The 20,490-nt window shown below is 41.9% G+C and overlaps 1 protein-coding gene across 2 annotated transcripts in view; it reads right to left on the bottom strand.

The window, feature by feature from the left end:
• The window catches only part of LOC126278032 (synaptotagmin 1-like), a 942,194-nt gene that overhangs the window by 444,970 nt on the left and 476,734 nt on the right, over positions 1-20,490 (bottom strand). The window lies entirely within an intron of this gene.

The following is a 20,490-nucleotide window of genomic DNA, read 5'->3' as shown; positions in this document are numbered from 1 at the left end:
CTTACTGACGTACTTTAAAAAAAAATCACTCGGTTTAGCCAAATGCCAGCGTACTGGGGTTGGGGCAATAAGGTCCCCACATTATTCGCTTTATTCCGCTCTCTTGTAGGGGACACGAAATTTTTACGCGGTCTTGACATTACAGAAAGTCGTCGATATTCGTAGAAACGGCTCCTTTTTTTGTCATCAGTCTACTGACTGGTTTGATGCGGCCCGCCCCGAATTCCTTTCCTGTGCTAACTTCTTCATCACGGAGTAGCACTTGCAACCTACGTCCTCAATTATTTGCTTGACGTATTCCAATCTCTGTCTTCCTCTACAGCTTTTGCCCTCTACAGCTCCCTATAGTACCATGGAAGTCATTCCCTCATGTCTTTGCAGATGTCCTATCATCCTGTCCCTTCTCCTTATCAGTGTTTTCCACATATTCCTTTCCTCTCCGATTCTGCATAGAACCTCCTCATTCCTTACCTTATCAGTCCACCTAATTTTCAACATTCGTCTATAGCACCACATCTCAAATGCTTCGATTGTCTTCTGTTCCGGTTTTCCCACAGTCCATGTTTCACTACCATACAATTCTGTACTCCAGACGTACATCCTCAGAAATTTCTTCCTCAAATTAAGGTCGGTATTTGATATTAGTAGACTTCTCTTGGCCAGAAATGCCTTTTTTTGCCATAGCGAGTCTGCTTTTGATGTCCTCCTTGCTCCGCCCGTCATTGGTTATTTTACTGCCTAGGTAGCAGAATTCCTTAACTTCATTGACTTCGTGACCATCAATCCTGATCTCATTTCTACTACTTCTCATTACCTTCGTCTTTCTCCGATTTACTCTCAAACCATACTGTGTACTCATTAGACTGTTCAGTCCGTTCAGCAGATCATGTAATTCTTCTTCACTTTCACTCAGGATAGCAATGTCATCAGCGAATCGTATCATCGATATCCTTTCACCTTGTATTTTAATTCCGCTCCTGACCCTTTCTTGTATTTCCATCATTGCTTCCTCGATATACAGATTGAAGAGTAGGGGCGAAAGGCTACAGCCTTGTCTTACGCCCTTCTTAATACGAGCACTTCGTTCTTGATCGTCCACTCTTATTATTCCCTCTTGGTTGTTGTACATATTGTATATGACACGTCTCTCCCTATAGCTTAACCCGAACTTTTTTCAGAATCTCGAACAGCTTGCACCATTTTATATTGTCGAACGCTTTTTCCAGGTCGACAAATCCTATGAACGTGTCTTGATTTTTCTTTAGCCTTGCTTCTATTATTAGCCGTAACGTCAGAATTGCATCTCTCGTGCCTTTACTTTTCCTAAAGCCAAACCGATCGTCACCTAGCGCATTCTCAATTTTATTTTCCATTCTTCTGTATATTATTCTTGTAAGCAGCTTCGATGCATGAGTTGGTAAGCTGATTGTGCGATAATTCTCGCACTTGTCAGCTCTTGTCGTCTTCGGAATTGTGTGGATGATGCTTTTACGAAAGTCAGATGGTATGTCGCCAGACTCATATATTCTACACACCAACGTAAATAGTCGTTTTGTTGCCTCTTCCCCTAATGATTTTAGAAATTCTGATGGAATGTTATCTATCCCTTCTGCCTTATTTGACCGTAAGTCCTCCAAAGCTCTTTTAAATTCCGATTCTAATACTGGATCCCCAATCTCTTCTAAATCGACTCCTGTTTCTTCTTCTATCACATCAGACAAATCTTCACCCTCATAGAGGCTTTCAATGCATTCTTTCCACCTATCTGCTCTCTCCTCTGCATTTAACAGTGGAATTCCCTTTGCACTCTTAATGTTACCACCGTCGCTTTTAATGTCACCAAAGGATGTTTTGACTTTCCTGTATGCTGAGTCTGTCCTTCCGACAATCATATCTTTTTCGATGTCTTCACATTTTTCTTGCAGCCATTTCTTCTTAGCTTCCCTGCACTTCCTATTTATTTCATTCCTCAGCGACTTGTACTTCTGTATTCCTGATTTTCCCGGAACATGTTTGTACTTCTTCCTTTCATCAATCAACTGAAGTATTTCTTCTGTTACCCATGGTTTCTTCGCAGCTACCTTCTTTGTACCTATGTTTTCCTTCCCAACTTCTGTGATGGCCCTTTTTAGAGACGTCCATTCCTCTTCAGCTGTGTTGGCTACTGCGCTATTCCTTATTGCTGTATCTATAGTGTTAGAGAACTTCAAACGTATCTCGTCATTCCTTAGAACTCCCGTATCCCACTTCTTTGCGTATTGATTCTTCCTGACTAATGTCTTGAACTTCAGCCTACTCTTCATCACTACTATATTGTGATCTGAGTCTATATCTGCTCCTGTGTACGCCTTACAATCCAGTATCTGATTTCGGAATCTCAGTCTGACCATGATGTAATCTAATTGAAATCTTCCCGTATCTCCCGGCCTTTTCCAAGTATACCTCCTCCTGTTGTGATTCTTGAACAGGATATTCGCTATTACTAGCTGAAACGTGTTACAGAACTCAATTAGTCTTTCTCCTCTTTCATTCCTTGTCCCAAGCCTATATTCTCCTGTTACCTTTTCTTCTACTCGTTCCCCTACAACTGCATTCCAGTCGCCCATAACTATTAGATTTTCGTCCCCCTTTACATACTGCATTACCCTTTCAATATCCTCATACACTTTCTCTATCTGTTCATCTTCAGCTTGCGACGTCGGCATGTATACCTGAACTATCGTTGTCGGTGATGGTCTGCTGTCGATTCTGATTAGAACAACCCGGTCACTGAACTGTTCACAGTAACAGACCCTCAGCCCTACCTTCCTATTCATAACGAATCCTACACCTGTTATACCATTTTCTGCTGCTGTTGATATTACCCGATACTCATCTGACCTGAAATCCTTGTCTTCCTTCCACTTCACTTCACTTCACTGACCCCTACTATATCTAGATTGAGCCTTTGCATTTCACTTTTCAGATTTTATAGTTTCCCTGCCACGTTCAAGCTTCTGACATTCCATGCCTCGACTCATAGAACATTATCCTTTCGATGATTATTCAGTCTATTTCTCATGGTAACGTCCCCCTTGGCAGTCCCCTCCCGGAGATCCGAATGGGGACTATTCCGGAATCTTTTGTCAATGGAGAGATCATCATGACACTTCTTCAACTACAGGCCACATGTCCTGTGGATACACGTTACGTGTCTTTACTGCAGTGGTTTCCATTGCCTTCTGCATCCTCATGTCGTTGATCATTGCTGATTCTTCCGCCTTTAGGGGCAATTATCCCACCCCTAGGACAAGAGAGTGCCCTGAACCTCTATCCGCTCCTCCGCTCTCTTTGACAAGGCCGTTGGCAGAATGAGGCTGACTTCTTATGCCGGAAGTCTTCGGCTGCCAATGCTGATTATTTATCAAAATTTAGGCAGTGGCGGGAATCGAACCCGGGACCGAGAACGTTTTGATTATGAGTCAAAGACGCAACTCCTAGACCATTTTTAAAATGTAAATGTGTGGACTGAACGTTATAGTGTTAACTGTACCCTCTCTTTCAAGTCGACTTGTTAACCAATTCACTCCACTACTTATGGAGAAAGCAAACGTTTAAAGGAATTTTCGAGAAGCGGCAAGGTTTGAGACTGTTATAAATTAACAATAGAAATTATGTAAGGATCTGATTTTGCCTGTTGTCACACAGCTACTTTCGGATTTGATTTTTACTGTCAGACAGTACTGCAATATGCAAAAGCTTCACGTCTGACCGGAACCCATGATGTTAACTTTAATACATATTTAGTAACTTTTGTGCTAGTTGTTGAATTGTCTTAGTCACTATTTTACATGCTGACATGAATGGCATTTGAGATAGGCAACTGTGATGTACTCACATGATTGACACTGACTGAACCAGTCAGGAACGTTCCGTGACTGCTGTTTTAAAAAATGTCTATCTTCAGGTAGCGGCTGTATGTTGACAAGTAAGATTCACGTTACTGTCAAGGCATGAAAAAACAATGAATAAATAAATATTAGAAAATCCTTCACAATGACGGGGCCGTTACCTGTTGAAATACTGCCGGTGTGACGATTGTACCCGGGAGTATCCTCGTGAGGTATTCCGATGTTTTATCGTTGCTCACTTCTTACTTACCTTACGAGAATAGACACAGAAGACCGTACGCATCTACAAGTTTCGTCTTCCATTGGATTCTGTTTCCTGCTTTCTGCAGCCAGTCACCCTCTTCGACGATCTGCAGCAAGTCCTCATGAATTCCATCGCTCCACCTTTTCTATGGTCTACCTAGCGGCCATCTTCCGCGGGGAGTAAAATCCATGGATTTCACAGGCCATCGATGTTTATCCAACTGAACAAAATAATCTGCCGCTACAAGCCGTTTGGTTCTCATCAAGCGAACAAAAGTTGATCTGTTATATACCTTGTCCAGTTCAGAATTACTCCGGATCCTCTAGCACCCCACGATCTCATCTTGTACCGCATCATATATTTTCCTGAAGACTTTCCTCTTCTTATCTGAACCAAAATCGTTCTCCAGTACATTATCACTTATGTAGATTGCTGAATTATTTACAGTGTATTAATACTTAGTGGTTTAATTTAGTGCTTCTTTGTGGTGATCCTAAATCAATCACAAAGAATCTGTTCATTTCCTTGCTACTTTAATACATGCCCCTGTCCCTGTAAAGTAAAATAAAAAGTAAACCTATACCTTGAATTACAATCCTATACATTTCATTGCATGTCAAATAAGCGGTTTATTAATCTAAAATTTTTTGCATGTGTACAGTGTAGTCGCTCTTTAGAGAGTGGTTATACAGAAACGAATATTAAATTGAATTCTGTAATACGAAATGACCTAAGGGCCAAAAAACGGAAGTAGTATTTCGAAGTAATAGTTAGTTAAAATTTTACAAAGAGTAGATATTCGAAATGGAGTAACGCAAAGTAGAACAAAGGAAATTCAAGGAAGACATAACACAGCTGCGTTTTGTTTTGAATGTAATATATAAACCAATGAGCAGCATTGCTAGGTGTCTTGAGTTTCTGTTTTCAGCGGTGGCGAGTGTGTTCGCAGTTCTTCCATGGTAGTCTGAATTTTGGGGTTAGAAGCCCAATTAAATTGTATTCTTAGAACTGGATTAGACATTGGAGTGGTGTGGAATAGATTATTTTGGGATAAATTCAGAGACGGAATCAATTAGAGGTGATTGGGTGTACGAACATTGATATTTCACTGAATGGTGATTGTACTTGTTAAACGAAACGCCACGATCGTATACTTACGACTGTGAAGAGATTTACTGACAATACGGAAACTTTTATGTTGAATTAGGACTTTATTCGCTGTATGCGAATTATGAAAGAGTATTGGGTCCGCAAATAGTTTGGACCTTATCACACTAGTGTCTTTGCCGCTGGCTGTCAAGGTGATTCCACTAATAAACGAGAAGTGAAAAATAGTGCCCGTTAAAAGACTAAACTTTTGCTGAACAGACATTGAAAGGATTCTAACCCCTAATTAATATCGTGTCGTGAGAACTGACAAGCTTAGACATTGTAAGACCCAGATACATATTTATAACTTATCGGACATTAATGGCAGAGGACAGTTTCTTGGGAAAGCATATCTTTGGTGATAGGTACACGAAGGAATGTACTAGGATCAATTCTCCTTTCAATGCTCTCCCAGTGCCATCTCTCATTAATTTACGAACTTCATTGTGCCAATAACACAGAAATATACGAGACATTCACAGTGATTACTAAATTCCACAATCAGCTAGAACATAGGCAATAATATCAGTGAACATTCAATGGTTACTGAAGCAAGCTGATAAACCTTTTTACAAACAGATTTAATAAGATTCGACGAATGCATACGGACTGCTAAAGTAACTACATAGAATTACTCAGGAAAACAAATTAGTAAAAACAGACTGGAACTCAATTGATATCTTACTCCAGAGTAATAAAGAAAACTACTGTCTTTGGATCCGTCGTGGTTCAAAGTGTATGAAATATCTGTGGAAAAACGCGATCAATTTTCAACTGCTAGTTCACACGACTAGATTCACAACGTGATTCAGAGATGTTTAATGGCCGACCCACATGGCACGGAATGGTTCTTAACTAGCCGGGACAATATATACACAAACTTTTGAGATCAGCTCCGCTGCCACAGGGTGGGGGGGGGGGTGGGGGGGGGGGAGGGAGGGGAAGGAGGCGGGCGACGGCGTAGCGATATCTGTGCAGTCGCGACGACGGTGCGTGAACGGGCATAACACGTCGCTACGTATTCTGCTGTATCCAATACCGGTTGTTACTATTAAATGTAATGTCAATTTTTTGAATGTCAATTTTTTCTATATTTAAAGACACATATGTACGGAAAATGATGCATTTCATTGAGTGTGCAGTTATGACATACCTTTCTGTTTCTCATATTTTAATGTTGGAGTATTGACGCATTTAGTTGCGATTTTTTTCTTGTAGAGTATGAGGAAGATAACTCTGTGGTTGAAACTGGTTGTATTGAGAAACATCCCAGCGATTCAGTCAGTAACTTATAAGAGAATAAAATAAGTCAATTACGAACTTCGCTTACAGAATGTATTTATTTTTCCAAATCATTCTCTGGAATTAAAAATTGTGTAGTGAATGAAGTTCTGCTGTTCATTTTGCTCTTGTTATCCACACTGTTCATGTACAAAGTTGGTGCCTGCCTTTATGAAATTAGGGCGTCTTATTTGATTGCAGGTTGGAATAAAAGACGGAATTAGATTATTGAATTATTAGTTTGCGAATGTAACCAATGGATCTGCAAAAAGATTATGTGTATAATAATCCTTCAAAGATAACTAATTAAAGGTGAATCAGTTGAATTGGAAATTCAAGTGAAGTAGCAGAAAGCAGACTTGTATTTCCTTAGAAATGAAAAACAATATTTATTTATATAAAAGTATGAAAATATTATCGTAAGTCCAAATCTTTAGCTATCGAGGATCTGGGAGTGCTAAGGTAACACAACCATTTTAACCAGAAAAGACTATTTATCAAAAACAGTACTGCAAATATGTATGAACTAGAACTTCTTTAATGATTCTGAGAAACTTGAATAACTGGAAAGAGATGAACTGTACACTTTTAGAATTAGAAACTGTTCTGTTTAACTGAAGACAACAAACAAACATTGAATGTGGAAAATAATAATTTAACTGAAGCAAGTAAACAATTAAGCTTCACCCCATGCCGATGACCCTGTTCCAACACAGATTAACAACCACAGCATTAGCAAAAACAGACAGAAATATTTCCATTAGCAGATGCTGCATACCAATAAAGTAACATGAAAGGACATTTCTGTATCAGCTCAGACTAGACAATGAACTATCGTTAAAGAACAGTATAAAACAAAAATTGGTCACAATAAAAATGTACAAATAAATTTAAGAAAGAACTATCAGATGGTTTAAATGTGTATATTTAACTCTGCATACCCAAACCAGCACAAATAATACTTCTAAATTACGTATCGGGTTCAAACCTAATAAACGAGAATATTTGTAACATAAACAGCAGAAAACAAAATAAATAGTTTTTCTTTTTAAAGCACTGGCCCAGTTAACAGAGAAACTGTAATACGACGAATCTGGGAAAAAGATGTTAATGTCTGGAGAAGAACAATAAAACAAGAATTAAATAGCGTGGCAGTAATTAGAGTAAATGAACGGGAGTATTGAGAAACCCCAAATGTCCATTTTTTGACAAAATTGAGTTAGTTATGATTTTGCATTTAAAAGATATAGGCCGATCATGGTACAGGAAAACTCCATGTGTTCTGGCATTTTCTGTGTTGTTACCTAGTCAAATATCACGTAAACTGAAGATAAACTCCACATTAGCTTTCTCAAAATTTTAAATTGTGAGCCACTGTTAATAACAATTGTATTTGAAAATTTTCCATTGACACTTTAAAGTTTGGGCAACCATAAGTGGACACGTGTTGCAAGTGTAACGAACTCGGCATAAAAATCAAAAGTCTGTTTCTGGGTGTACGTTGCTGAAAGGACAGCAACAATTAAGTTATAGTGCACAAGATGTGAGCTGTTAAAATCATAAGGAAATGGCATGCAGTTGATGAGAAAACAGAAACACACACTACCATTGCAGCCCTCACGTTTGAATTTGTGCAAAACCGGTAGTTGCCTCAGATACCAATACAAGACACGTTTTACTTGCGTCAGATTTCACTGAACGGCTTTATGTGCGTAACTTATGGAGAGGAAGAGTCAGATTTTACCAGTATATGAAAGAAAAAAATGAAAAGCCCTTGATGAAGTGCGTTCATTTCTTTTTGATGACATAAATGGAATATTGGCAACATGGTAAACACCATCACTTGTTCTACGATTCTTGTGAATGCGAAAATGAAAACAATGCTTGGATGAGACGTTCTTTAATGCTTGTGGGACATGGAAGATTTCAGTTCATCGCTCATTAATTTCTACTAACAGAATCCTATTTCCGCTGAAACTCAATGAAGGGCTACACGAAAAATCAAGCAGCACACTCGCGTAACAAACTTCGTGCAGTCCTGCTGTTTAGATGAACGTCTTGGCGTTGTTACAGTTAGGCCATTCATCGATGAAGCAGAAGAGCACACATTTCATCTGCCCGATCCATCTGTAATTCCACAAATTCAAACTTGTTAACATCATGCGCCTATAAGTGAGATGAAAATACATGCCCTAAGGCAATTTCTACCATTGCTACGAAAAGAAGTAATCGTCCAGACATTCTGCTCTGACGTATTCAATTGGCCAACGTGTGTGAAAAACTTAGCCATATGTAGAGTATAATGCCAAATAGAATGGCTCTGAGTACTATGGGACTTAACTACTGAGGTCATCATTCCCCTAGTAGTTAGAACTACTTAAACCTTACTAACCTAAGGACATCACACACATCCATGCCCGAGGCAGGATTCGAACCTGCGACCTTAGCGGTCACGCGGTTCCAGACTGTAGCGCCTAGAACCGCTCGGCCACACCAGGCTGCTCAATAGAATGGAAAACAGGCATAATTTGTAGAAGGAAAAATAGTCACAGATCGTCACCGCCATACTGGCGTATCACCCGGCGTGATGGTATGGCGTGCCATTGGTTAAACGTTTCGGTCACCTCTTGTTCGCATTGACGGCACTTTGAACAGTGGATGCTGCATTTCAGATGTGTTACGACCCGTGGCTCTACTCTTCAACGATCCCAGCGAAACCCTACATTTCAGCAGGATGATGCAGGACAGCATGTTGCAGGTCCTGTACGGGCCTTTCTGAATACATAAAATGTTCGACTGCTGTCCTGGCTAGCAATTCTCCAGATCTGTCACCAATTGAAAACGTCTGGTCAATGGTGGCCGAGCAACTGGCTCGTCAGAATACGCCAGTCACTACTCTTGATGAACTGTGGTATCGTGTTGAAGCTGCATGGGCAGCTGTACCTGTACAAGCCATCAAAGCTCTGTTTGACTCAATGCCCAGGCGTATCAAGGCCGTTATTACGTCCAGAGGTGGTTGTTATAGGTACTGATTTCTTAGGACCTATGTACCCAAATTGTGTGAAAATGTAATCACATGTCAGTTCTAGTTTAATATATTTGTCCAATGAATACCCGTTTATCATCTGCATTTCTTCTTGGTGTAGCAATTTTAATGGCCAGTAGTGTATATGAACCGTGTGGAGGGTTACAAGGTCAGCTACTATTTGCCGGCTTGACGTTGTATGCCAGGCTACGTGTCCATTCTGATTGATATAGGCACCATGTCTTTGGAAATTGCATTTGGTTCGATTTTCGAAGATTCCTTAGTGACGTGCGGTTGCTAGTTGCCCAGTAACGTTTATCAGGTGTAGGGAACGTTTGCGAGATTTGGTAGTCTACACTCACTTGCTGGTGCTTTGTAGAGCTCGCTATACTTAAACATTTTATTGGTTGTGTGATCTTACTGTAATGAAATACTGGTCTCTGCAGCTGTGATTGTGCGTTGCTTTAGTCAGTACAGTGATACGCAATGAAATCTGTAGCGAGTTAGTGTTACGCAGTATACTTCTGGAAAGGAGACTGCATGTGTTTCGAGTTGTTATCGTGGTTGTCACATGGCTTGGTAACTTCCGTACTTGGTGGGAGTGAGCTTACCGTACTAAAGTACGGCAGACCGTACTAAAGTGTCTATCTACACTCCTGGAAATTGAAATAAGAACACCGTGAATTCATTGTCCCAGGAAGGGGAAACTTTATTGACACGTTTCTGGGGTCAGATACATCACATGATCACACTGACAGAACCACAGGCACATAGACACAGGCAACAGAGCAATGCAGGCTGCTATTCTCCCATGGAGACGATCGTAGAGATACTGGATGTAGTCCTGTGGAACGGCTTGCCATGCCATTTCCACCTGGCGCCTCAGTTGGACCAGCGTTCGTGTTGGACGTGCAGACCGCGTGAGACGACGCTTCATCCAGTCCCAAAACATGCTCAATGGGGGACAGATCCGGAGATCTTGCTGGCCAGGGTAGTTGACTTACACCTTTTAGAGCACGTTGGGTGGCACGGGATACATTCGGACGTGCATTGTCCTGTTGGAACAGCAAGTTCCCTTGCCGGTCTAGGAATGGTAGAATGATGGGTTCGACGACGGTTTGGATGTACCGTGCACTATTCAGTGTCCCCTCGACGATCACCAGAGGTGTACGGCCAGTGTAGGAGATCGCTCCCCACACCATGATGCCGGGTGTTGGCCCTGTGTGCCTCGGTCGTATGCAGTCCTGATTGTGGCGCTCACCTGCACGGCGCCAAACACGCATACGACCATCATTGGCACCAAGGCAGAAGCGACTCTCATCGCTGAAGACGACACGTCTCCATTCGTCCCTCCATTCACGCCTGTCGCGACACCACTGGAGGCGGGCTGCACGATGATGGGGCGTGAGCGGAAGACGGCCTAACGGTGTGCGGGACCTTAGCCCAGCTTCATGGAGACGGTTGCGAATGGTCCTCGCCGATACCCCAGGAGCAACAGTGTCCCTAATTTGCTGGGAAGTGGCGTTGCGGTCCCCTACGGCACTGCGTAGCATCCTACGGTCTTGGCGTGCATCCGTGCGTCGCTGCGATCCGGTCCCAGGTCGACAGGCACGTGCACCTTCCGCCGACCACTGGCGACAACTGTGGAGACCTCACGCCCCACGTGTTGAGCAATTCGGCGGTACGTCCACCCGGCCTCCCGCATGCCCACTATACGCCCTCGCTCAAAGTCCGTCAACTGCACATACGGTTCACGTCCACGCTGTCGCGGCATGCTACCAGTGTTAAAGACTGCGATGGAGCTCCGTATGCCACGGCAAACTGGCTGACACTGACGGCGGCGGTGCACAAATGCTGCGCAGCTAGCGCCATTCGACGGCCAACACCGCGGTTCCTGGTGTGTCCGCTGTGCCGTGCGTGTGATCATTGCTTGTACAAGCCCTCTCGCAGTGTCCGGAGCAAGTATGGTGGGTCTGACACACCGGTGTCAATGTGTTCTTTTTTCCATTTCCAGGAGTGTAGTTGATAGTCGATTTATTCGAAAGAATGCGCGCGCGCGCGCGCGCGCGTGTGTGTGTGTGTGTGTGTGTGTGTGTTTGTTGTACGTGTTTTTTCTTCTGTTTTGCTTTCTGGATTATTGTGTTATTTTGGTTTCACTTGTATACTGAACACACGGCTGCACAGTTATTTCAAGTCACATGTTGTGTAAGGCTTTGTTGTAAGCAACGATGTGTGTTTGGCCTGCGTTATGTGATTTTTTTAAAATTTGGTTTCAGTTTGTGTACACGTTCCCGTATTTTATTGTGTTGTTTCCTTGTGGTTTGTATGCAGTAGAGGACGTACATTAAGTGTCAGATTGCGTGTTCTCCTCATCGGCTATCTGAGCCCTCACAGCAAAAGTCACAATGTGAACGTGTTTAATCCTACTAGTGATGAATTAGGTGAATATTAAGAGCGGTACAGTCGTATGTTTCTATGATAATGCCAGTAGCCAGGGTAGTGCCTGAGCAGTGATGAACCAAAAGTCTTATAACTGGTTTGATGCGGCGTGCTACGAGTTCCTGTCCTGTGTCGACCTTTTTTCATCCCAGAGTAGCAGGTGCAACCTACATCCTCAGTTATTTTCTGGATATATTGTGAGCTTTAACTTCCACCCTCTGCAGCTCCCTTTAGTACCATGGAAGTTATTCCATGATGTTTTAACAGATATCCTATCATCCTGTCCCTTCTTATTGTTAGTGTTTACCACATGTACCTTCCCTCGCGGATTCTGCGGAGAAGCACCTCATACTTTACCTTATCTGTCCACCTTATTTTCAACATTCTTCTGTATCACCATCTCTTAAATGCTTCGAGTCTTTTCTGTTCCACAGTCTATGTTTCACTACCGTACAGTGCTGTGCTCTGTGTTTGACACTAACCGACTTCCCTTGGACAGGAATGCCAGTGCTAGTCTGATTTTTGTACCCTACTTCCTCTGCCCTTCGATTTTCTGCTGCTGTTGCTATTACCCTATAATCGTCTGAACAGAAATCATTGCCTTCTTTCCATTTCATTTCGCTGACTCGCACTGCATCTATACTGAGCCTTAACATTTCCCTTCTGAGTTTTTCCAGCGTCCATTCCACGTCGGGACTTCTGACATTCCACACCCCGACTCGTTTTTGTTTATTTACTCTTCTTCTCATGCTCACCTCCACTTTGGCAATCCCAGCCCTGAGATCGGGAACCTTTTGCCAATGGGGAGATCATCATGACACTTTTTCAATTACAGACCACATGTCCTGTGTACTAATATTACGTGTCTGTAATGCAGTGGTTTCCATTGCCTCCTGCATCCTGACTGAGACCTTATGGTAAAGGAAAGCAGGATTCGGTTACGATTGTGGACGGGACCTTAATCAGTTAGTGTGGGTTGGCTTTTCTTTTAATCACACACAATTTATTTAAAATCGACAAAAATTAAATAATGACAATAATTTAAGAATTGTTTCACGGCTGAAGGCTTTAATGATAATAAATTAAGAACTGATTAAACTTGCTGCAACTTACAATTACAGTTATTAAAATATAAAAGACAAGTGACCGAGGCAGGCAGGAGTGGCCGAGCGGTTCTAGGCGCTTCAGTCTGGAACCGCACGGCCGGTACGGGGCGCAGGTTCGAATCCTGCCTAAGGCATGGATGTGTGTGATATCCTTAGGTTAGTTGGGTTTAAGTAGTTCTAAGTTCTAGGGGACTGATGACCTCAGACGTTAAGTCCCATAGGGCTCATAGCCATTTGAACCATTTTTTGTTTTGTTTTGAACAATGGACTAATGCCTTAAAGCTCGCTGCAAAATACAATTGCCAAAGTAAAATTTTAAGACAAGTAACGACACTCACGGTTTAAGGCCTTAATGGCAATAAATTAAGAATTCTTTAACTTGTTGCAACTTACAAACTACAGTTACTATAATATTGAAAACACATCACCAAGATCTTAATGGTTAACTGCTAAAATACAATTTCCACATTAGAATTTTAAGACGAGTAGCGACAGTCATGGCAGTTATTAAAAAAATTTAACAAACATACTGTCAAACAGTTTAAAGACAGGCAACTGATCCACAGACAGGTGAGATAAAATGATAGTCAACTTGGTAGCACAACCGTTTAAACTTGCAGTAACGCCAAGAGCGGCAATTATATTATAAAAATTATAAATATACAATAAAACAGAAAATATAATAACACGGTTAATTGAAAAGGACAGGCAACTGCTATTGATATTTATTCAGAAAATAAGCGGTGCTGCGGGACCAAGAACTTGATGATTACTAATGAGAGACACTACAGCTAGGCTACTGTTGCCCCTGCATGCTACAATCTGGAAATGTAGATTAAGCTACAGATAATGCCGGTTAGTATAAGGTTACTACCTCATAGTATTATTTTGTACTAGATACCCACTGGCATAGTGCAGATGACGCTATTAGTGAGCGCTCCAGCTCAGTAACTTGGGCTTAGCTTAGCATGGCCGCTACTGTTTATTAATGTGAAACCAGCTGGAGTACTAACTGGGTACTTCAATTCAAGTGTCTGCTAGGTATGTATCCATCTCTTGTGGTGAATGTTGTTTCGTAATCGTAGTACCCTAACCATTTCATAATTTATGAAGCCTGAGACACTGATTAAAATGTTTTTCCGTGTATTTGCTCTAACTGAATATTATTTGAAGATAATGTGTTTACTCGATGATCCTTCTGAATGTGCACAGCCTGTGGTGTTAGTTGGTCTGAGACCACTTCAGTTCAACAGACGCACGCAGGCTGCACATTGGTTGCATACTCTCAGCACACGGGGGGTGTTCGCCATCATTGTTACCAACAGCGCGCGTGGGGGGGGGGGGGGGGGGGGGGTACTTCCTCATCCGGCACGTGGTTCACAAGCACGACAGGTGGTAGAGGTTGCCATCGGATCGCAAGACTACTGAATGAAGTACGACTCTAAGTGGAAACTATTAATAAAAAAGAATTGTTAAGTAAATAAATGTTTCAGTTTAACCATCCAACCATCCTCAGTCGCAAACATCACAGTGTTGCGCTACCCAGCCACGTTTCCCTGGTACACTACGATTCATGAGATTAGTCTTAGGAATATTAAAGAAGGGATTAATAGGAACAAACAAATCACCGCAAAAGCCCAGTTGATTCGTCTCATTATATGTTTATGTTACTACAAGTGATCTGCAAATTTCCATCCAAAATCAAAAGTATAAAATAGTGAGACTACCATTGTAAGCTGTTTGATTATGACAAATCACAGTAGTTCTGTCTTCTGCAGTTTACCATACTCTAAGGGGTACAGCGCATGGAAAGTCATTAGAAAATCATTAGACAACATCAATGCGACAACACTTCCTTTGGTCGTCGATTTCTATTGCCTCCTATTTGAATTGCTCCGTTAATGAGAGGGAGAACGTGAACCGCGAGACACAGACCAAAACCAAAATCCGGCTGCTGTGGCGTGCGGTCATATTTGAGGTTTGAAACTTTTGGCAGATTATAGTTGTGTGACGGGCAGTCTCTCGAAACTGGGGCCATTCCCTTTCGATGACAAATGCTCGTTGACTTAGCTATCTAAGCTCGACTCGAGCTTTAGTACCACCAGCACCTCATCTCCTGCCTTTCAGACTTCTCTGTTCTCCCTCGTGCCTTGCGTGACTGGAACTCACGGAAGAAATGATACTGTGGATATGTGGATTAGACACAACCTGGTGGATTGTTTCCTGGACGAATTTTCACTCTGCATTGGCGTGTGTGTTGATTCGAATCTTCGTGGCACATTAAAACTGTGTTCAACTGACTGTGCATTTTTTTTTCTATCTACCTTTTCATTCTACAGTTTTAATTGATCTTCCATGTAGGTTGCTGAGAAGTACATCCGTCATCCGCAAGGATGGGTTCCACAGTGTCGACGGGAGTTCTTGTCGCCGTGAGTTGATGACATTGAGATCAAAGATTATGCGAAACAACTTGCTCTCCTTCTAGCAGTAATTTATCGTAGATTGCTTGACCAATGAAGACTACTTATCGATGGGAAGAAAGCGCAGGTCATACCCGTTTATAAGAAGGGCCGTAGGCCACATGCACACAATTATAGTCTTATATCGTTGACGTCAATCTGTTGTAGAACTATGGAGCACGTTTTACGCTCAAGAATTATGTCGTTTTTGGAGAACGAAAATCTCATCTATAAAAATCAACATGGATTCTGCGAACAGAGATCCTCCGACACTCAGATGGCTCTGTTCTTCCATGAGATTAACAGAACCGTAGACAACGGCGCTCTGTCGTCTTCCTTGACTTCAGGAAGGCATTTGACACCGTCCCGTGCTGACATTAAGTGAGAACACGTCGCTCTTAACGGAGTAAAATAGACAGATGTAAAGATAATTTCTGGAGTATCCCAGGGAAGCGTGACAGAAACGTTACTGTTTACAATATATGTTCAAATGTTCAAATAGCTCTAAGCACTATGGGACTTAACAGCTGAGATCATCAGTCCCCTAGACTTAGAACTACTTAAACTAACCTAAGGACATCACACACAGCCATGCCTGAGGCAGGATTCGAACCTGCGACCGTAGTAGCAGCTCGGTTCCGAACTGAAGCACCTAGAACCGCTCGGTCATAGCGGCCGGCTACAGTATATGTAAATGACCTAGTAGAAAGACTCGGATGCTCTCTGAGGCTGTTCGCAGATGATGCGGTTGTCTATAAGAAAGTAGCAACGCCAGAAGCAAGAACGATTTGGAGAATGATCTCCAGAGAATTGATGAATGGTGCAGACTCTGACAGCTGACCCTGAAAGTAAAGAAATGTAACATATTGGGAAAAGAAATCCACTACTGTACAGGTACGCTATTGATGACAAACCGCTGGAAGCCGTATCTGCCGTAAAATATCTAGGAGTAACTATCCCAAGCGACCTTAAGTCTAATGACCACATAAAACGAACAGTGGGAAAAGCAGATGCCACATTCAGATTCATACGAAGAGTCTTAAGGAAATTTAGCTCATACACGACGCAAGTGGCTCATAAGGCGCTTTTTCGATCCATTCTTGAGTATTGTTCCTCTACCTGGGATCCCTGTCAAATAGCACTGATAGAAAAGATGGAGAAGATCCAACGAAGAGCGGCGGGATCGTTTAGCGGGCGAGACAGCGTTACGGAGACGCTCAACCAACTCCAAAAAATGGCTCTGAGCACAATTTGACTCAACTTCTGAGGTCATTAGTCCCCTAGAACTTAGAACTAGTTAAACCTAACTAACCTAAGGACATCACACACATCCATGCCCGAGGCAGGATTCGAACCTGCGACCGTAGCGGTCTCGCGGCTCCGGACTGCAGCACCTAGAACCGCACGGCCACTTCGGCCGGCTCAACCAACTCCGGCATTGTGCATCACGGAGAGATTTACTATTGAAATTTCGAGAGAGAACTTTCTGGGAAGAGCCGGACATCATGTTAATTCCCTCCAAATACGTGTCGCGTAATGACCACTATGAGAAAATTCGAGAAATTAGAGCCAATACAGAGGCTTACCGACAGTTACTCTTCCCACACGCTATTCGCTTGTGGAACGCGGTTTGACGGCTCAGTTAGTGGTAGAAAAAGTACCGTCCACCTGCCACCACTAGGTGGCTTGCGGAGTATGATGTAGATGTAGATGAAGATAAAAGGTTTTGTATGTCCGTTCTTGTAACAGGAGGTCACTGGGACAACGGCCGTTTACTATCGTGATAAAATAAAAACACCTACAGCCGTCCTTATGATTTTATTTTATTTTTTCCTTATCAGTTTCAACGCTTCAGTGCGTTATCTTCAGGCAGTTTTTGATCGACCTATACCGCATCAATAACAGCCTGAAGATAACGCACTGAAGCGTTGAAACTGGTAGCAACAAAATAAAACCAATCCATAAGGACAGCTGTAGGTGTTTTTATTTTATCACAAAGATGAAAGGAATCTTCTCTTAAAATGTAACAAAATAACAATCCCATGTTTTAATACAGGGTGTTTGAAAATGAATGTACCGGTTTTCATAATTAGTAGTATTTATTATACTCAACTTAGACAAAACTGTCAAACAATGGAGAGAACAAGTTGAAGGAATACTGCTAGGAAGAATACGTGAAACAAGAAAAATCATAAAATGTCTGGCATTTGCAGATGACATAGCCATGTTTAGTAATAACACATACGAGGCAAAGGAAGGACTGGAACCCCTACATGAAATAGCTACCTAAACAGGTCTATAGATATCGTACGAGAAGACTCAATACCTGGAACGACAAACGAATAATGAACACTTCATGCAAACGATGTATCTAAAGAGTCGAAAAATTTAAATATTTAGAAGAATGCAAATAAATAGGAGGGTCACAGAAGGCATCCAACATAGAAAGAACAGAAAGACTCCAGATAGCATACAAACTCGCATGGTCACATCTTAATAAGAAAAGCATATCAAGACAGGCCAAAATTAGACACTACAAAACAGTTGTATTACCAGAAGCACTATATGCGTCAGAAACGACCACAATTGGAGCATCAGGCATTATAGAGACAGAAAAAATAGAACGCAAAATTCTCAGGGAAATATTCGGACCAATACACGAAGATGGCATATGGATGAAAAGATCTACCAATGAGTTATACCAACACACTGACAGACTCACAGATATGATCATATAACGCAGACTAAATTTCTACGGACACATACAGAGAATGGACAATACCAGACTTACAAAAATAATCTTTGATGTTGTAAAACAAATTGGTATCATGAAATAGAGGAAGACATAAGGCAGCTGGGGATCAACAAACAAATGATAAAAGACAGAAAGGAATTCATGAACAAAATTAGGAACGCAAAATTTATGGTAAATGGGAAGAGGAAGACGGGAGCATTATGGACGGAACAAAGGAAACAAAAGCATAGTCAAAGGATGAAGAGATTTTGGGAAGAGAAAAAGAAGAAAGGAAAGAAGTGAAAATCGTGCCATCAAGAGATATTTGAGGTCATACACTGTCCATAAGAGCAAAAATAGTATGCATGAATGAATTCAACTTACAATTATAAATAGCACATCAAACGAAACAGCAGCTCAAACATTTTTGTTTGTAATCGTGTTACAAGCTCTAAAGCCTACAGGATACGGTTTACATACGAACTCTGCAAACAAAATGTTGGTGCATGACGATGAAGCTTTTCTGGATGGTGTCGTCTTCAGTGATGACTCTATATTTCATCTAAGTGGAAATGTGAATGCACATAATGTATGCGTCTGGGGGTCACCAAATCCCCAGGAGATGGTACTGTTTCAACGATACTCCCCTAAATTAAATGTTTGTTGTGTCATATCCCAGCGGGAAGTTTAAGAGCGCTTCTTTTTCTGTGCGTCAACTGTAGATGGTGCTTCTTCTCTTGATACGTTAAACTATGGCTCTCTTTTTATGCTGGAAGAAGCTGAACCAGAGAAATTTTATTTGTCACCAAGATGGTGTGCCGTCTCAATGGCATGACACACTACACGACTGGTTAAACGAAGTTGGCCACAAGGGGCAGTAATTACAGAGCTTGTTTGTCATGGCCTCCATGGCCACCTAATCTCATGCCAAGCGATTTTTACTTTTGGGGTTCATAAAGGATCGTGTGTATGTACGTCCGCTACAAGCTGCTGGGTTACCTGACTTCAGAAAGAGATTTCTACATCTACATCTATACTCCGCAAGCCACCTGACGGTGTGCGGCGGAGGGTACCTTGAGTACCTCTATCGGTTCTCCCTTTTATTCCAGTCTCGTATTGTTCGTGGAAAGAAGGATTGTCGGTATGCCTCTGTGTGGGCTCTAATCTCTGTGATTTTATCCTTATGGTATCTTCGCGAGATATACGTAGGGGTGAGCAATATACTGCTTGACTCCTCGGTGAAGGTATGTTCTCGAAACTTCAACAAAAGCCCGTACCGAGCTACTGAGCGTCTCTCTTGCAGAGTCTTCCACTGGAGCCTATCTATCATCTCCGTAACACTTTCGGGATTACTAAATGGTCGTGTAACGAAGCGCGCTGCTCTCCGTTGGATCTTCTCTATCTCTGCTATCAACCCCATCTCGTACGGATCATACACAGGAGAGCATTATTCAAGCAGTGGGCGAACAGGCGTACTGTAACCTACTTCCTTTGTTTTCGGACTGCATTTCCTTAGGATTCTTCCGATGAATCTCAGTCTGGCTTCTGCTTTACCGACGATTAATTTTATATGGTCATTCCATTTTAGATCACTGCTAATGCCTACTCCCAGATAATTTATGGAATTAACTGCTTCCAGTTGCTGACCTGCTATATTGTAGCTAAATGATAAACGGTATTTCTTTCTATATATTTGCAGCACATTACACTTGTCTACATTGAAATTCAATTGCCATTCCCCGCACCTTGTATTGCCATTCCCTGCACCATGCATTTGAAACAGTTGTTGCAACCATGACCCCAGACGCACCGATCAAAGTTTGGGAAGACCTCGCCTATCATTTTGATGTGTGTTGTGTGACGAATATTCCTCACATTGAAGAGTTGTAAGAAAAACTGTTACAGTTGCTCTTTCATTCGATGTATTTTTAATAATAATGCAAGCTGAATGCAATAAATGCTACAAAGGCTTAAAACCGGAATTTTCATTTTGGAACACCATATAAGTTGAATTCGCCCATACGCTTAGCACTCTGTTGTTGCTTGAGTCACCGGCCTCTCTCACAGACAAAAAGCACACTGTAACGTAACGAATTATAACACAGAACGTTTGTCGCTATTTCTCTTCTGTAGTTTGTAGAAAAAGGGAAGTTGGGGGGGGGG

This window comes from Schistocerca gregaria, chromosome 6 (genome assembly GCF_023897955.1).
Source record: "Schistocerca gregaria isolate iqSchGreg1 chromosome 6, iqSchGreg1.2, whole genome shotgun sequence".
Lineage (NCBI taxonomy): Eukaryota > Metazoa > Arthropoda > Insecta > Orthoptera > Acrididae > Schistocerca > Schistocerca gregaria.
This window is presented reverse-complemented; position numbering and strand designations above follow the sequence as displayed.